Genomic DNA, 17,488 nt, shown 5'->3' on the forward strand with positions numbered 1-17,488 from the left:
CTAGCTTGAGCCAGAAATCGGGAAGTGGGCCGTGGCGAGTTCCAAGCAGAAAGAAGAAGAATAGGGAGCAAGGTTTTGGCTGTTCCGTGCTCAACTTGGTATGCCTTTGGCATGGCCAGTGTCCCTGGAGCTGCTGGCTTTGTGGTTTTCTCAACCCTAATCCTTGGCATAACTCTAACCCTAACCCTAGCTTGAGCCAGAAACCAGGCATTGGGCTGTGGTGAGTTCCAAGCAGGAAAAAGACGAGGGAGCAAGGTTTAGGCTTTGCTGCGCTCACCTTGGAATGCCTTTTGCATGGTCAGTGTCCCTGGAGCTCCTGGCTCTGTGGTTTTCGCAGCCCTAATCCTCGGCGTAACCCTAGTGCTAACCCTAACCCTAGCTTGAGCGAGAAATCGGGTTGTGGGCCGTGGCGAGTTCCAAGCAGAAAGAAGAAGGGGGAGCAAAGTTTTGGCTTTTCCGTACTCAACTTTGTATGCCTTTCGCATGGCCAGTGTCCCTGGAGCTCCTGGCTCTGTGGTTTTCTGAACCCTAAACCTAGGCTTAGGCCTAGGCGTAACCCTAACCCTAACCCTAGCTTGAGCCAGAAATCCTGAAGTGGGCTGTGGTGAGTTCTAAGCAGGAAAAAAACGAGGGAGCAAGGTTTTGGCTTTGCTGCGCTCACCTTGGAATGCCTTTGGCATGGCCAGTGTCCCTGGAGCTGCTGGCTCTGTGGTTTTCGCAGCCCTAATCCTCGGCGTAACCCTAGTGCTAACCCTAACCCTAGCTTGAGCGAGAAATCGGGTTGTGGGCCGTGGCGAGTTCCAAGCAGAAAGAAGAAGAATAGGGAGCAAGGTTTTCGCTGTTCCGTGCTCAACTTGGTATGCCTTTCGCATGCTCAGTGTCCCTGGAGCTCCTGGCTTTGTGGTTTTCTGAACCCTAAACCTAGGCTTAGGCCTAGGCGTAACCCTAACCCTAACCCTAGCTTGAGCCAGAAACCGAGCATTGGGCTGTGGTGAGTTCCGAGCAGAAAGAAGAAAAAGGAGCAAAGTTTTGGGCTGTGCTGCGCTCACCTTGGCATGCCTTTTGCATGGTGAGTATCCCTGGAGCTCCGGGCTCGGTGGTTTTCTATACCCTAACCCTAGGCGTTACCCTAACCCCGACCCTAACCCTAACCCTAGCTTGTGCCAGAAATCCAGCAGTGGGCTGTGGTGAGTTCTGAGCAGGAAGAAGAAAAGGGAGAAAGGTTTTGGCTTTTCCGGGCTCAACTTTTTATGCCTTTCGCATGGCCAGTGTCCCTGGAGCTCCTGGCTTTGTGGTTTTCTCAACCCTAAACCTAGGCTTAGGCCTAGGCGTAACCCTAACCCTAACCCTAGCTTGAGCCAGAAATCCTGAAGTGGGCTGTGGTGAGTTCCAAGCAGGAAAAAGACGAGGGAGCAAGGTTTTGGCTTTGCTGCGCTCACCTTGGAATGCCTTTAGCATGGCCAGTGTCCCTGGAGCTGCTGGTTTTTTGTTTTCTGAACACTAAACCTAGGCCTAGGCGTAGGCGTAACCCTAACCCTAACCCTAGCTTGAGCCAGAAATCTGGAAGTGGGCTGTGGTGAGTTCCAAGCAGAAAGAAGAAGGGGGAGCAAGGTTTTGGGCTGTGCTGCGCTCACCTTGGCATGCCTTTTGCATGGTGAGTATCCCTGGAGCTCCAGGCTCGGTGGTTTCCTATACCCTAACCCTAGGCGTTACCCTAACCCCGACCCTAACCCTAACCCTAGCTTGAGCCAGAAATCGGGAAGTGGGCCGTGGCGAGTTCCAAGCAGAAAGAAGAAGAATAGGGAGCAAGGTTTTGGCTGTTCCGTGCTCAACTTGGTATGCCTTTGGCATGGCCAGTGTCCCTGGAGCTCCTGGCTTTGTGGTTTTCTCAACCCTAATCCTTGGCATAACTCTAACCCTAACCCTAGCTTGAGCCAGAAACCAGGCATTGGGCTGTGGTGAGTTCCAAGCAGGAAAAAGACGAGGGAGCAAGGTTTAGGCTTTGCTGCGCTCACCTTGGAATGCCTTTTGCATGGTCAGTGTCCCTGGAGCTCCTGGCTCTGTGGTTTTCGCAGCCCTAATCCTCGGCGTAACCCTAGTGCTAACCCTAACCCTAGCTTGAGCGAGAAATCGGGTTGTGGGCCATGGTGAGTTCCGAGCAGAAAGAAGAAGGGGGAGCAAGGTTTTGGCTTTTCCGGGCTCAACTTTGTATGCCTTTCGCATGGCCAGTGTCCCTGGAGATCCTGGCTCTGTGGTTTTCTCAACCCTAAACCTAGGCTTAGGCCTAGGCGTAACCCTAACCCTAACCCTAGCTTGAGCCAGAAATCCTGAAGTGGGCTGTGGTGAGTTCTAAGCAGGAAAAAGACGAGGGAGCAAGGTTTTGGCTTTGCTGCGCTCACCTTGGCATGCCTTTGGCATGGCCAGTGTCCCTGGAGCTGCTGGCTCTGTGGTTTTCGCAGCCCTAATCCTCGGCGTAACCCTAGTGCTAACCCTAACCCTAGCTTGAGCGAGAAATCGGGTTGTGGGCCATGGTGAGTTCCGAGCAGAAAGAAGAAGGGGGAGCAAGGTTTTGGGCTGTGCTGCGCTCACCTTGGCATGCCTTTTGCATGGTGAGTATCCCTGGAGCTCCGGGCTCGGTGGTTTTCTATACCCTAACCCTAGGGGTTACCCTAACCCCGACCCTAACCCTAACCCTAGCTTGAGCCAGAAATCGGGAAGTGGGCCGTGGCGAGTTCCAAGCAGAAAGAAGAATAGGGAGCAAGGTTTTGGCTTTGCTGCGCTCACCTTGGTATGCCTTTGGCATGGCCAGTGTCCCTGGAGCTCCTGGCTTTGTGGTTTTCTCAACCCTAATCCTTGGCATAACTCTAACCCTAACCCTAGCTTGAGCCAGAAACCAGGCATTGGGCTGTGGTGAGTTCCGAGCAGGAAGAAGAAAAGGGAGCAAGGTTTTGGCTTTTCCGTGCTCAACTTTGTATGCCTTTTGCATGGTCAGTGTCCCTGGAGCTCCTGGCTTTGTGGTTTTCTGAACCCTAAACCTAGGCTTAGGCCTAGGCGTAACCCTAACCCTAACCCTAGCTTGAGCCAGAAATCCTGAAGTGGGCTGTGGTGAGTTCCAAGCAGGAAGAAGAAGGGGGAGCAAAGTTTTGGCTGTGCCCTGCTCAACTTTGCATGCCTTTGGCATGGTCAGTGTCCCTGGAGCACCTGGCTTTGTGGTTTTCGCAGCCCTAATCCTCGGCATAACCCTAGTGCTAACCCTAACCCTAGCTTGAGCCAGAAATCCGGAAGTGGGCCGTGGCGAGTTCCAAGCAGAAAGAAGAAGACGAGGGAGCAAGGTTTTGGCTGTTCCGTGCTCAACTTGGTATGCCTTTCGCATGGTCAGTGTCCCTGGAGCTCCTGGCTCTGTGGTTTTCTGAACCCTAAACCTAGGCTTAGGCATAGGCGTAACCCTAACCCTAACCCTAGCTTGAGCCAGAAATCCTGAAGTGGGCTGTGGTGAGTTCCAAGCAGGAAAAAGACGAGGGAGCAAGGTTTTGGCTTTGCTGCGCTCACCTTGGAATGCCTTTGGCATGGCCAGTGTCCCTGGAGCTCCTGACTTTTTGTTTTCTGCACACTAAACCTTGGCCTAGGCGTAGGCGTAACCCTAACCCTAACCCTAGCTTGAGCCAGAAATCCAGCAGTGGGCTGTGGTGAGTTCTGAGGAGGAAGAAGAAAAGGGAGCAAGGTTTTGGCTTTTCCGGGCTCAACTTTTTATGCCTTTCGCATGGCCAGTGTCCCTGGAGCTCCTGGCTTTGTGGTTTTCTGAACCCTAAACCTAGGCTTAGGCCTAGGCGTAACCCTAACCCTAACCCTAGCTTGAGCCAGAAATCCTGAAGTGGGCTGTGGTGAGTTCCAAGCAGGAAAAAGACGTGGGAGCAAGGTTTTGGCTTTGCTGCGCTCACCTTGGAATGCCTTTAGCATGGCCAGTGTCCCTGGAGCTGCTGGCTTTTTGTTTTCTGAACACTAAACCTAGGCCTAGGCGTAGGCGTAACCCTAACCCTAACCCTAGCTTGAGCCAGAAACCAGGCATTGGGCTGTGGTGAGTTCCAAGCAGAAAGAAGAAAAAGGAGCAAAGTTTTGGGCTGTGCTGCGCTCACCTTGGCATGCCTTTTGCATGGTGAGTATCCCTGGAGCTCCGGGCTCGGTTGTTTTCTATACTCTAACCCTAGGGGTTACCCTAACCCCGACCCTAACCCTAACCCTAGCTTGAGCCAGAAATCGGGAAGTGGGCCGTGGCGAGTTCCAAGCAGAAAGAAGAAGAATAGGGAGCAAGGTTTTGGCTGTTCCGTGCTCAACTTGGTATGCCTTTGGCATGGCCAGTGTCCCTGGAGCTCCTGGCTTTGTGGTTTTCTCAACCCTAATCCTTGGCATAACTCTAACCCTAACCCTAGCTTGAGCCAGAAACCAGGCATTGGGCTGTGGTGAGTTCCAAGCAGGAAAAAGACGAGGGAGCAAGGTTTAGGCTTTGCTGCGCTCACCTTGGAATGCCTTTTGCATGGTCAGTGTCCCTGGAGCTCCTGGCTCTGTGGTTTTCGCAGCCCTAATCCTCGGCGTAACCCTAGTGCTAACCCTAACCCTAGCTTGAGCGAGAAATCGGGTTGTGGGCCGTGGCGAGTTCCAAGCAGAAAGAAGAAGGGGGAGCAAAGTTTTGGCTTTTCCGTACTCAACTTTGTATGCCTTTCGCATGGCCAGTGTCCCTGGAGCTCCTGGCTCTGTGGTTTTCTGAACCCTAAACCTAGGCTTAGGCCTAGGCGTAACCCTAACCCTAACCCTAGCTTGAGCCAGAAATCCTGAAGTGGGCTGTGGTGAGTTCTAAGCAGGAAAAAGACGAGGGAGCAAGGTTTTGGCTTTGCTGCGCTCACCTTGGAATGCCTTTGGCATGGCCAGTGTCCCTGGAGCTGCTGGCTCTGTGGTTTTCGCAGCCCTAATCCTCGGCGTAACCCTAGTGCTAACCCTAACCCTAGCTTGAGCGAGAAATCGGGTTGTGGGCCGTGGCGAGTTCCAAGCAGAAAGAAGAAGAATAGGGAGCAAGGTTTTGGCTGTTCCGTGCTCAACTTGGTATGCCTTTCGCATGCTCAGTGTCCCTGGAGCTCCTGGCTTTGTGGTTTTCTGAACCCTAAACCTAGGCTTAGGCATAGGCGTAACCCTAACCCTAACCCTAGCTTGAGCCAGAAACCGAGCATTGGGCTGTGGTGAGTTCCGAGCAGAAAGAAGAAAAAGGAGCAAAGTTTTGGGCTGTGCTGCGCTCACCTTGGCATGCCTTTTGCATGGTGAGTATCCCTGGAGCTCCGGGCTCGGTGGTTTTCTATACCCTAACCCTAGGCGTTACCCTAACCCCGACCCTAACCCTAACCCTAGCTTGAGCCAGAAATCGGGAAGTGGGCCGTGGCGAGTTCCAAGCAGAAAGAAGAAGACGAGGGAGCAAGGTTTTGGCTGTTCCGTGCTCAACTTGGTATGCCTTTGGCATGGCCAGTGTCCCTGGAGCTCCTGGCTCTGTGGTTTTCTGAACCCTAAACCTAGGCTTAGGCCTAGGCGTAACCCTAACCCTAACCCTAGCTTGAGCCAGAAATCCTGAAGTGGGCTGTGGTGAGTTCTAAGCAGGAAAAAGACGAGGGAGCAAGGTTTTGGCTTTGTTGCGCTCACCTTGGAATGCCTTTGGCATGGCCAGTGTCCCTGGAGCTGCTGGCTTTTTGTTTTCTGCACACTAAACCTAGGCCTAGGCGTAGGCGTAACCCTAACCCTAACCCTAGCTTGTGCCAGAAATCCAGCAGTGGGCTGTGGTGAGTTCTGAGCAGGAAGAAGAAAAGGGAGAAAGGTTTTGGCTTTTCCGGGCTCAACTTTTTATGCCTTTCGCATGGCCAGTGTCCCTGGAGCTCCTGGCTTTGTGGTTTTCTCAACCCTAAACCTAGGCTTAGGCCTAGGCGTAACCCTAACCCTAACCCTAGCTTGAGCCAGAAATCCTGAAGTGGGCTGTGGTGAGTTCCAAGCAGGAAAAAGACGAGGGAGCAAGGTTTTGGCTTTGCTGCGCTCACCTTGGAATGCCTTTAGCATGGCCAGTGTCCCTGGAGCTGCTGGTTTTTTGTTTTCTGAACACTAAACCTAGGCCTAGGCGTAGGCGTAACCCTAACCCTAAGCCTAGCTTGAGCCAGAAATCTGGAAGTGGGCTGTGGTGAGTTCCAAGCAGAAAGAAGAAGGGGGAGCAAGGTTTTGGGCTGTGCTGCGCTCACCTTGGCATGCCTTTTGCATGGTGAGTATCCCTGGAGCTCCAGGCTCGGTGGTTTCCTATACCCTAACCCTAGGGGTTACCCTAACCCCGACCCTAACCCTAACCCTAGCTTGAGCCAGAAATCCGGCAGTGGGCCGTGGCGAGTTCCAAGCAGAAAGAAGAAGAATAGGGAGCAAGGTTTTGGCTGTTCCGTGCTCAACTTGGTATGCCTTTGGCATGGCCAGTGTCCCTGGAGCTCCTGGCTTTGTGGTTTTCTCAACCCTAATCCTTGGCATAACTCTAACCCTAACCCTAGCTTGAGCCAGAAACCAGGCATTGGGCTGTGGTGAGTTCCGAGCAGGAAGAAGAAAAGGGAGCAAGGTTTTGGCTTTTCCGTGCTCAACTTTGTATGCCTTTCGCATGGTCAGTGTCCCTGGAGCTCCTGGCTTTGTGGTTTTCTGAACCCTAAACCTAGGCTTAGGCCTAGGCGTAACCCTAACCCTAACCCTAGCTTGAGCCAAAAATCCTGAAGTGGGCTGTGGTGAGTTCCAAGCAGGAAGAAGAAGGGGGAGCCAAGTTTTGGCTGTGCCCTGCTCAACTTTGCATGCCTTTGGCATGGTCAGTGTCCCTGGAGCACCTGGCTTTGTGGTTTTCGCAGCCCTAATCCTCGGCATAACCCTAGTGCTAACCCTAACCCTAGCTTGAGCCAGAAATCGGGAAGTGGGCCGTGGCGAGTTCCAAGCAGAAAGAAGAAGACGAGGGAGCAAGGTTTTGGCTGTTCCGTGCTCAACTTGGTATGCCTTTCACATGGTCAGTGTCCCTGGAGCTCCTGGCTCTGTGGTTTTCTGAACCCTAAACCTAGGCTTAGGCATAGGCGTAACCCTAACCCTAACCCTAGCTTGAGCCAGAAATCCTGAAGTGGGCTGTGGTGAGTTCCAAGCAGGAAAAAGACGAGGGAGCGAGGTTTTGGCTTTGCTGCGCTCACCTTGGAATGCCTTTTGCATGGCCAGTGTCCCTGGAGCTCCTGGCTTTTTGTTTTCTGAACACTAAACCTTGGCCTAGGCCTAGGCGTAACCCTAACCCTAACCCTAGCTTGAGCCAGAAATCCAGCAGTGGCCTGTGGTGAGTTCTGAGCAGGAAGAAGAAAAGGGAGCAAGGTTTTGGCTTTGCTGCGCTCACCTTGGAATGCCTTTTGCATGGTCAGTGTCCCTGGAGCTCCTGGCTTTGTGGTTTTCTGAACCCTAAACCTAGGCTTAGGCCTAGGCGTAACCCTAACCCTAACCCTAGCTTGAGCCAGAAATCCTGAAGTGGGCTGTGGTGAGTTCCAAGCAGGAAAAAGACGTGGGAGCAAGGTTTTGGCTTTGCTGCGCTCACCTTGGAATGCCTTTGGCATGGCCAGTGTCCCTGGAGCTGCTGGCTTTTTGTTTTCTGAACACTAAACCTAGGCCTAGGCGTAGGCGTAACCCTAACCCTAACCCTAGCTTGAGCCAGAAACCGAGCATTGGGCTGTGGTGAGTTCCGAGCAGAAAGAAGAAAAAGGAGCAAAATTTTGGGCTGTGCTGCGCTCACCTTGGCATGCCTTTTGCATGGTGAGTATCCCTGGAGCTCCGGGCTCGGTGGTTTTCTATACTCTAACCCTAGGGGTTACCCTAACCCCGACCCTAACCCTAACCCTAGCTTGAGCCAGAAATCGGGAAGTGGGCCGTGGCGAGTTCCAAGCAGAAAGAAGAAGAATAGGGAGCAAGGTTTTGGCTGTTCCGTGCTCAACTTGGTATGCCTTTGGCATGGCCAGTGTCCCTGGAGCTCCTGGCTTTGTGGTTTTCTCAACCCTAATCCTTGGCATAACTCTAACCCTAACCCTAGCTTGAGCCAGAAACCAGGCATTGGGCTGTGGTGAGTTCCAAGCAGGAAAAAGACGAGGGAGCAAGGTTTAGGCTTTGCTGCGCTCACCTTGGAATGCCTTTTGCATGGTCAGTGTCCCTGGAGCTCCTGGCTCTGTGGTTTTCGCAGCCCTAATCCTCGGCGTAACCCTAGTGCTAACCCTAACCCTAGCTTGAGCGAGAAATCGGGTTGTGGGCCGTGGCGAGTTCCAAGCAGAAAGAAGAAGGGGGAGCAAAGTTTTGGCTTTTCCGTACTCAACTTTGTATGCCTTTCGCATGGCCAGTGTCCCTGGAGCTCCTGGCTCTGTGGTTTTCTGAACCCTAAACCTAGGCTTAGGCCTAGGCGTAACCCTAACCCTAACCCTAGCTTGAGCCAGAAATCCTGAAGTGGGCTGTGGTGAGTTCTAAGCAGGAAAAAAACGAGGGAGCAAGGTTTTGGCTTTGCTGCGCTCACCTTGGAATGCCTTTGGCATGGCCAGTGTCCCTGGAGCTGCTGGCTCTGTGGTTTTCGCAGCCCTAATCCTCGGCGTAACCCTAGTGCTAACCCTAACCCTAGCTTGAGCGAGAAATCGGGTTGTGGGCCGTGGCGAGTTCCAAGCAGAAAGAAGAAGAATAGGGAGCAAGGTTTTCGCTGTTCCGTGCTCAACTTGGTATGCCTTTCGCATGCTCAGTGTCCCTGGAGCTCCTGGCTTTGTGGTTTTCTGAACCCTAAACCTAGGCTTAGGCCTAGGCGTAACCCTAACCCTAACCCTAGCTTGAGCCAGAAACCGAGCATTGGGCTGTGGTGAGTTCCGAGCAGAAAGAAGAAAAAGGAGCAAAGTTTTGGGCTGTGCTGCGCTCACCTTGGCATGCCTTTTGCATGGTGAGTATCCCTGGAGCTCCGGGCTCGGTGGTTTTCTATACCCTAACCCTAGGCGTTACCCTAACCCCGACCCTAACCCTAACCCTAGCTTGTGCCAGAAATCCAGCAGTGGGCTGTGGTGAGTTCTGAGCAGGAAGAAGAAAAGGGAGAAAGGTTTTGGCTTTTCCGGGCTCAACTTTTTATGCCTTTCGCATGGCCAGTGTCCCTGGAGCTCCTGGCTTTGTGGTTTTCTCAACCCTAAACCTAGGCTTAGGCCTAGGCGTAACCCTAACCCTAACCCTAGCTTGAGCCAGAAATCCTGAAGTGGGCTGTGGTGAGTTCCAAGCAGGAAAAAGACGAGGGAGCAAGGTTTTGGCTTTGCTGCGCTCACCTTGGAATGCCTTTAGCATGGCCAGTGTCCCTGGAGCTGCTGGTTTTTTGTTTTCTGAACACTAAACCTAGGCCTAGGCGTAGGCGTAACCCTAACCCTAACCCTAGCTTGAGCCAGAAATCTGGAAGTGGGCTGTGGTGAGTTCCAAGCAGAAAGAAGAAGGGGGAGCAAGGTTTTGGGCTGTGCTGCGCTCACCTTGGCATGCCTTTTGCATGGTGAGTATCCCTGGAGCTCCAGGCTCGGTGGTTTCCTATACCCTAACCCTAGGCGTTACCCTAACCCCGACCCTAACCCTAACCCTAGCTTGAGCCAGAAATCGGGAAGTGGGCCGTGGCGAGTTCCAAGCAGAAAGAAGAAGAATAGGGAGCAAGGTTTTGGCTGTTCCGTGCTCAACTTGGTATGCCTTTGGCATGGCCAGTGTCCCTGGAGCTCCTGGCTTTGTGGTTTTCTCAACCCTAATCCTTGGCATAACTCTAACCCTAACCCTAGCTTGAGCCAGAAACCAGGCATTGGGCTGTGGTGAGTTCCAAGCAGGAAAAAGACGAGGGAGCAAGGTTTAGGCTTTGCTGCGCTCACCTTGGAATGCCTTTTGCATGGTCAGTGTCCCTGGAGCTCCTGGCTCTGTGGTTTTCGCAGCCCTAATCCTCGGCGTAACCCTAGTGCTAACCCTAACCCTAGCTTGAGCGAGAAATCGGGTTGTGGGCCATGGTGAGTTCCGAGCAGAAAGAAGAAGGGGGAGCAAGGTTTTGGCTTTTCCGGGCTCAACTTTGTATGCCTTTCGCATGGCCAGTGTCCCTGGAGATCCTGGCTCTGTGGTTTTCTCAACCCTAAACCTAGGCTTAGGCCTAGGCGTAACCCTAACCCTAACCCTAGCTTGAGCCAGAAATCCTGAAGTGGGCTGTGGTGAGTTCTAAGCAGGAAAAAGACGAGGGAGCAAGGTTTTGGCTTTGCTGCGCTCACCTTGGCATGCCTTTGGCATGGCCAGTGTCCCTGGAGCTGCTGGCTCTGTGGTTTTCGCAGCCCTAATCCTCGGCGTAACCCTAGTGCTAACCCTAACCCTAGCTTGAGCGAGAAATCGGGTTGTGGGCCATGGTGAGTTCCGAGCAGAAAGAAGAAGGGGGAGCAAGGTTTTGGGCTGTGCTGCGCTCACCTTGGCATGCCTTTTGCATGGTGAGTATCCCTGGAGCTCCGGGCTCGGTGGTTTTCTATACCCTAACCCTAGGGGTTACCCTAACCCCGACCCTAACCCTAACCCTAGCTTGAGCCAGAAATCGGGAAGTGGGCCGTGGCGAGTTCCAAGCAGAAAGAAGAATAGGGAGCAAGGTTTTGGCTTTGCTGCGCTCACCTTGGTATGCCTTTGGCATGGCCAGTGTCCCTGGAGCTCCTGGCTTTGTGGTTTTCTCAACCCTAATCCTTGGCATAACTCTAACCCTAACCCTAGCTTGAGCCAGAAACCAGGCATTGGGCTGTGGTGAGTTCCGAGCAGGAAGAAGAAAAGGGAGCAAGGTTTTGGCTTTTCCGTGCTCAACTTTGTATGCCTTTTGCATGGTCAGTGTCCCTGGAGCTCCTGGCTTTGTGGTTTTCTGAACCCTAAACCTAGGCTTAGGCCTAGGCGTAACCCTAACCCTAACCCTAGCTTGAGCCAGAAATCCTGAAGTGGGCTGTGGTGAGTTCCAAGCAGGAAGAAGAAGGGGGAGCAAAGTTTTGGCTGTGCCCTGCTCAACTTTGCATGCCTTTGGCATGGTCAGTGTCCCTGGAGCACCTGGCTTTGTGGTTTTCGCAGCCCTAATCCTCGGCATAACCCTAGTGCTAACCCTAACCCTAGCTTGAGCCAGAAATCCGGAAGTGGGCCGTGGCGAGTTCCAAGCAGAAAGAAGAAGACGAGGGAGCAAGGTTTTGGCTGTTCCGTGCTCAACTTGGTATGCCTTTCGCATGGTCAGTGTCCCTGGAGCTCCTGGCTCTGTGGTTTTCTGAACCCTAAACCTAGGCTTAGGCATAGGCGTAACCCTAACCCTAACCCTAGCTTGAGCCAGAAATCCTGAAGTGGGCTGTGGTGAGTTCCAAGCAGGAAAAAGACGAGGGAGCAAGGTTTTGGCTTTGCTGCGCTCACCTTGGAATGCCTTTGGCATGGCCAGTGTCCCTGGAGCTCCTGACTTTTTGTTTTCTGCACACTAAACCTTGGCCTAGGCGTAGGCGTAACCCTAACCCTAACCCTAGCTTGAGCCAGAAATCCAGCAGTGGGCTGTGGTGAGTTCTGAGGAGGAAGAAGAAAAGGGAGCAAGGTTTTGGCTTTTCCGGGCTCAACTTTTTATGCCTTTCGCATGGCCAGTGTCCCTGGAGCTCCTGGCTTTGTGGTTTTCTGAACCCTAAACCTAGGCTTAGGCCTAGGCGTAACCCTAACCCTAACCCTAGCTTGAGCCAGAAATCCTGAAGTGGGCTGTGGTGAGTTCCAAGCAGGAAAAAGACGTGGGAGCAAGGTTTTGGCTTTGCTGCGCTCACCTTGGAATGCCTTTAGCATGGCCAGTGTCCCTGGAGCTGCTGGCTTTTTGTTTTCTGAACACTAAACCTAGGCCTAGGCGTAGGCGTAACCCTAACCCTAACCCTAGCTTGAGCCAGAAACCAGGCATTGGGCTGTGGTGAGTTCCAAGCAGAAAGAAGAAAAAGGAGCAAAGTTTTGGGCTGTGCTGCGCTCACCTTGGCATGCCTTTTGCATGGTGAGTATCCCTGGAGCTCCGGGCTCGGTTGTTTTCTATACTCTAACCCTAGGGGTTACCCTAACCCCGACCCTAACCCTAACCCTAGCTTGAGCCAGAAATCGGGAAGTGGGCCGTGGCGAGTTCCAAGCAGAAAGAAGAAGAATAGGGAGCAAGGTTTTGGCTGTTCCGTGCTCAACTTGGTATGCCTTTGGCATGGCCAGTGTCCCTGGAGCTCCTGGCTTTGTGGTTTTCTCAACCCTAATCCTTGGCATAACTCTAACCCTAACCCTAGCTTGAGCCAGAAACCAGGCATTGGGCTGTGGTGAGTTCCAAGCAGGAAAAAGACGAGGGAGCAAGGTTTAGGCTTTGCTGCGCTCACCTTGGAATGCCTTTTGCATGGTCAGTGTCCCTGGAGCTCCTGGCTCTGTGGTTTTCGCAGCCCTAATCCTCGGCGTAACCCTAGTGCTAACCCTAACCCTAGCTTGAGCGAGAAATCGGGTTGTGGGCCGTGGCGAGTTCCAAGCAGAAAGAAGAAGGGGGAGCAAAGTTTTGGCTTTTCCGTACTCAACTTTGTATGCCTTTCGCATGGCCAGTGTCCCTGGAGCTCCTGGCTCTGTGGTTTTCTGAACCCTAAACCTAGGCTTAGGCCTAGGCGTAACCCTAACCCTAACCCTAGCTTGAGCCAGAAATCCTGAAGTGGGCTGTGGTGAGTTCTAAGCAGGAAAAAGACGAGGGAGCAAGGTTTTGGCTTTGCTGCGCTCACCTTGGAATGCCTTTGGCATGGCCAGTGTCCCTGGAGCTGCTGGCTCTGTGGTTTTCGCAGCCCTAATCCTCGGCGTAACCCTAGTGCTAACCCTAACCCTAGCTTGAGCGAGAAATCGGGTTGTGGGCCGTGGCGAGTTCCAAGCAGAAAGAAGAAGAATAGGGAGCAAGGTTTTGGCTGTTCCGTGCTCAACTTGGTATGCCTTTCGCATGCTCAGTGTCCCTGGAGCTCCTGGCTTTGTGGTTTTCTGAACCCTAAACCTAGGCTTAGGCATAGGCGTAACCCTAACCCTAACCCTAGCTTGAGCCAGAAACCGAGCATTGGGCTGTGGTGAGTTCCGAGCAGAAAGAAGAAAAAGGAGGAAAGTTTTGGGCTGTGCTGCGCTCACCTTGGCATGCCTTTTGCATGGTGAGTATCCCTGGAGCTCCGGGCTCGGTGGTTTTCTATACCCTAACCCTAGGCGTTACCCTAACCCCGACCCTAACCCTAACCCTAGCTTGAGCCAGAAATCGGGAAGTGGGCCGTGGCGAGTTCCAAGCAGAAAGAAGAAGACGAGGGAGCAAGGTTTTGGCTGTTCCGTGCTCAACTTGGTATGCCTTTGGCATGGCCAGTGTCCCTGGAGCTCCTGGCTCTGTGGTTTTCTGAACCCTAAACCTAGGCTTAGGCCTAGGCGTAACCCTAACCCTAACCCTAGCTTGAGCCAGAAATCCTGAAGTGGGCTGTGGTGAGTTCTAAGCAGGAAAAAGACGAGGGAGCAAGGTTTTGGCTTTGTTGCGCTCACCTTGGAATGCCTTTGGCATGGCCAGTGTCCCTGGAGCTGCTGGCTTTTTGTTTTCTGCACACTAAACCTAGGCCTAGGCGTAGGCGTAACCCTAACCCTAACCCTAGCTTGTGCCAGAAATCCAGCAGTGGGCTGTGGTGAGTTCTGAGCAGGAAGAAGAAAAGGGAGAAAGGTTTTGGCTTTTCCGGGCTCAACTTTTTATGCCTTTCGCATGGCCAGTGTCCCTGGAGCTCCTGGCTTTGTGGTTTTCTCAACCCTAAACCTAGGCTTAGGCCTAGGCGTAACCCTAACCCTAACCCTAGCTTGAGCCAGAAATCCTGAAGTGGGCTGTGGTGAGTTCCAAGCAGGAAAAAGACGAGGGAGCAAGGTTTTGGCTTTGCTGCGCTCACCTTGGAATGCCTTTAGCATGGCCAGTGTCCCTGGAGCTGCTGGTTTTTTGTTTTCTGAACACTAAACCTAGGCCTAGGCGTAGGCGTAACCCTAACCCTAAGCCTAGCTTGAGCCAGAAATCTGGAAGTGGGCTGTGGTGAGTTCCAAGCAGAAAGAAGAAGGGGGAGCAAGGTTTTGGGCTGTGCTGCGCTCACCTTGGCATGCCTTTTGCATGGTGAGTATCCCTGGAGCTCCAGGCTCGGTGGTTTCCTATACCCTAACCCTAGGGGTTACCCTAACCCCGACCCTAACCCTAACCCTAGCTTGAGCCAGAAATCCGGCAGTGGGCCGTGGCGAGTTCCAAGCAGAAAGAAGAAGAATAGGGAGCAAGGTTTTGGCTGTTCCGTGCTCAACTTGGTATGCCTTTGGCATGGCCAGTGTCCCTGGAGCTCCTGGCTTTGTGGTTTTCTCAACCCTAATCCTTGGCATAACTCTAACCCTAACCCTAGCTTGAGCCAGAAACCAGGCATTGGGCTGTGGTGAGTTCCGAGCAGGAAGAAGAAAAGGGAGCAAGGTTTTGGCTTTTCCGTGCTCAACTTTGTATGCCTTTCGCATGGTCAGTGTCCCTGGAGCTCCTGGCTTTGTGGTTTTCTGAACCCTAAACCTAGGCTTAGGCCTAGGCGTAACCCTAACCCTAACCCTAGCTTGAGCCAAAAATCCTGAAGTGGGCTGTGGTGAGTTCCAAGCAGGAAGAAGAAGGGGGAGCCAAGTTTTGGCTGTGCCCTGCTCAACTTTGCATGCCTTTGGCATGGTCAGTGTCCCTGGAGCACCTGGCTTTGTGGTTTTCGCAGCCCTAATCCTCGGCATAACCCTAGTGCTAACCCTAACCCTAGCTTGAGCCAGAAATCGGGAAGTGGGCCGTGGCGAGTTCCAAGCAGAAAGAAGAAGACGAGGGAGCAAGGTTTTGGCTGTTCCGTGCTCAACTTGGTATGCCTTTCACATGGTCAGTGTCCCTGGAGCTCCTGGCTCTGTGGTTTTCTGAACCCTAAACCTAGGCTTAGGCATAGGCGTAACCCTAACCCTAACCCTAGCTTGAGCCAGAAATCCTGAAGTGGGCTGTGGTGAGTTCCAAGCAGGAAAAAGACGAGGGAGCGAGGTTTTGGCTTTGCTGCGCTCACCTTGGAATGCCTTTTGCATGGCCAGTGTCCCTGGAGCTCCTGGCTTTTTGTTTTCTGAACACTAAACCTTGGCCTAGGCGTAGGCGTAACCCTAACCCTAACCCTAGCTTGAGCCAGAAATCCAGCAGTGGGCTGTGGTGAGTTCTGAGCAGGAAGAAGAAAAGGGAGCAAGGTTTTGGCTTTGCTGCGCTCACCTTGGAATGCCTTTTGCATGGTCAGTGTCCCTGGAGCTCCTGGCTTTGTGGTTTTCTGAACCCTAAACCTAGGCTTAGGCCTAGGCGTAACCCTAACCCTAACCCTAGCTTGAGCCAGAAATCCTGAAGTGGGCTGTGGTGAGTTCCAAGCAGGAAAAAGACGTGGGAGCAAGGTTTTGGCTTTGCTGCGCTCACCTTGGAATGCCTTTGGCATGGCCAGTGTCCCTGGAGCTGCTGGCTTTTTGTTTTCTGAACACTAAACCTAGGCCTAGGCGTAGGCGTAACCCTAACCCTAACCCTAGCTTGAGCCAGAAACCGAGCATTGGGCTGTGGTGAGTTCCGAGCAGAAAGAAGAAAAAGGAGCAAAATTTTGGGCTGTGCTGCGCTCACCTTGGCATGCCTTTTGCATGGTGAGTATCCCTGGAGCTCCGGGCTCGGTGGTTTTCTATACTCTAACCCTAGGGGTTACCCTAACCCCGACCCTAACCCTAACCCTAGCTTGAGCCAGAAATCGGGAAGTGGGCCGTGGCGAGTTCCAAGCAGAAAGAAGAAGAATAGGGAGCAAGGTTTTGGCTGTTCCGTGCTCAACTTGGTATGCCTTTGGCATGGCCAGTGTCCCTGGAGCTCCTGGCTTTGTGGTTTTCTCAACCCTAATCCTTGGCATAACTCTAACCCTAACCCTAGCTTGAGCCAGAAACCAGGCATTGGGCTGTGGTGAGTTCCAAGCAGGAAAAAGACGAGGGAGCAAGGTTTAGGCTTTGCTGCGCTCACCTTGGAATGCCTTTTGCATGGTCAGTGTCCCTGGAGCTCCTGGCTCTGTGGTTTTCGCAGCCCTAATCCTCGGCGTAACCCTAGTGCTAACCCTAACCCTAGCTTGAGCCAGAAATCGGGTTGTGGGCCGTGGCGAGTTCCAAGCAGAAAGAAGAAGGGGGAGCAAAGTTTTGGCTTTTCCGTACTCAACTTTGTATGCCTTTCGCATGGCCAGTGTCCCTGGAGCTCCTGGCTCTGTGGTTTTCTGAACCCTAAACCTAGGCTTAGGCCTAGGCGTAACCCTAACCCTAACCCTAGCTTGAGCCAGAAATCCTGAAGTGGGCTGTGGTGAGTTCTAAGCAGGAAAAAAACGAGGGAGCAAGGTTTTGGCTTTGCTGCGCTCACCTTGGAATGCCTTTGGCATGGCCAGTGTCCCTGGAGCTGCTGGCTCTGTGGTTTTCGCAGCCCTAATCCTCGGCGTAACCCTAGTGCTAACCCTAACCCTAGCTTGAGCGAGAAATCGGGTTGTGGGCCGTGGCGAGTTCCAAGCAGAAAGAAGAAGAATAGGGAGCAAGGTTTTCGCTGTTCCGTGCTCAACTTGGTATGCCTTTCGCATGCTCAGTGTCCCTGGAGCTCCTGGCTTTGTGGTTTTCTGAACCCTAAACCTAGGCTTAGGCCTAGGCGTAACCCTAACCCTAACCCTAGCTTGAGCCAGAAACCGAGCATTGGGCTGTGGTGAGTTCCGAGCAGAAAGAAGAAAAAGGAGCAAAGTTTTGGGCTGTGCTGCGCTCACCTTGGCATGCCTTTTGCATGGTGAGTATCCCTGGAGCTCCGGGCTCGGTGGTTTTCTATACCCTAACCCTAGGCGTTACCCTAACCCCGACCCTAACCCTAACCCTAGCTTGTGCCAGAAATCCAGCAGTGGGCTGTGGTGAGTTCTGAGCAGGAAGAAGAAAAGGGAGAAAGGTTTTGGCTTTTCCGGGCTCAACTTTTTATGCCTTTCGCATGGCCAGTGTCCCTGGAGCTCCTGGCTTTGTGGTTTTCTCAACCCTAAACCTAGGCTTAGGCCTAGGCGTAACCCTAACCCTAACCCTAGCTTGAGCCAGAAATCCTGAAGTGGGCTGTGGTGAGTTCCAAGCAGGAAAAAGACGAGGGAGCAAGGTTTTGGCTTTGCTGCGCTCACCTTGGAATGCCTTTAGCATGGCCAGTGTCCCTGGAGCTGCTGGTTTTTTGTTTTCTGAACACTAAACCTAGGCCTAGGCGTAGGCGTAACCCTAACCCTAACCCTAGCTTGAGCCAGAAATCTGGAAGTGGGCTGTGGTGAGTTCCAAGCAGAAAGAAGAAGGGGGAGCAAGGTTTTGGGCTGTGCTGCGCTCACCTTGGCATGCCTTTTGCATGGTGAGT

This window comes from Corvus hawaiiensis, chromosome 8, assembly GCF_020740725.1.
Source record: "Corvus hawaiiensis isolate bCorHaw1 chromosome 8, bCorHaw1.pri.cur, whole genome shotgun sequence".
Taxonomy (NCBI): domain Eukaryota; kingdom Metazoa; phylum Chordata; class Aves; order Passeriformes; family Corvidae; genus Corvus; species Corvus hawaiiensis.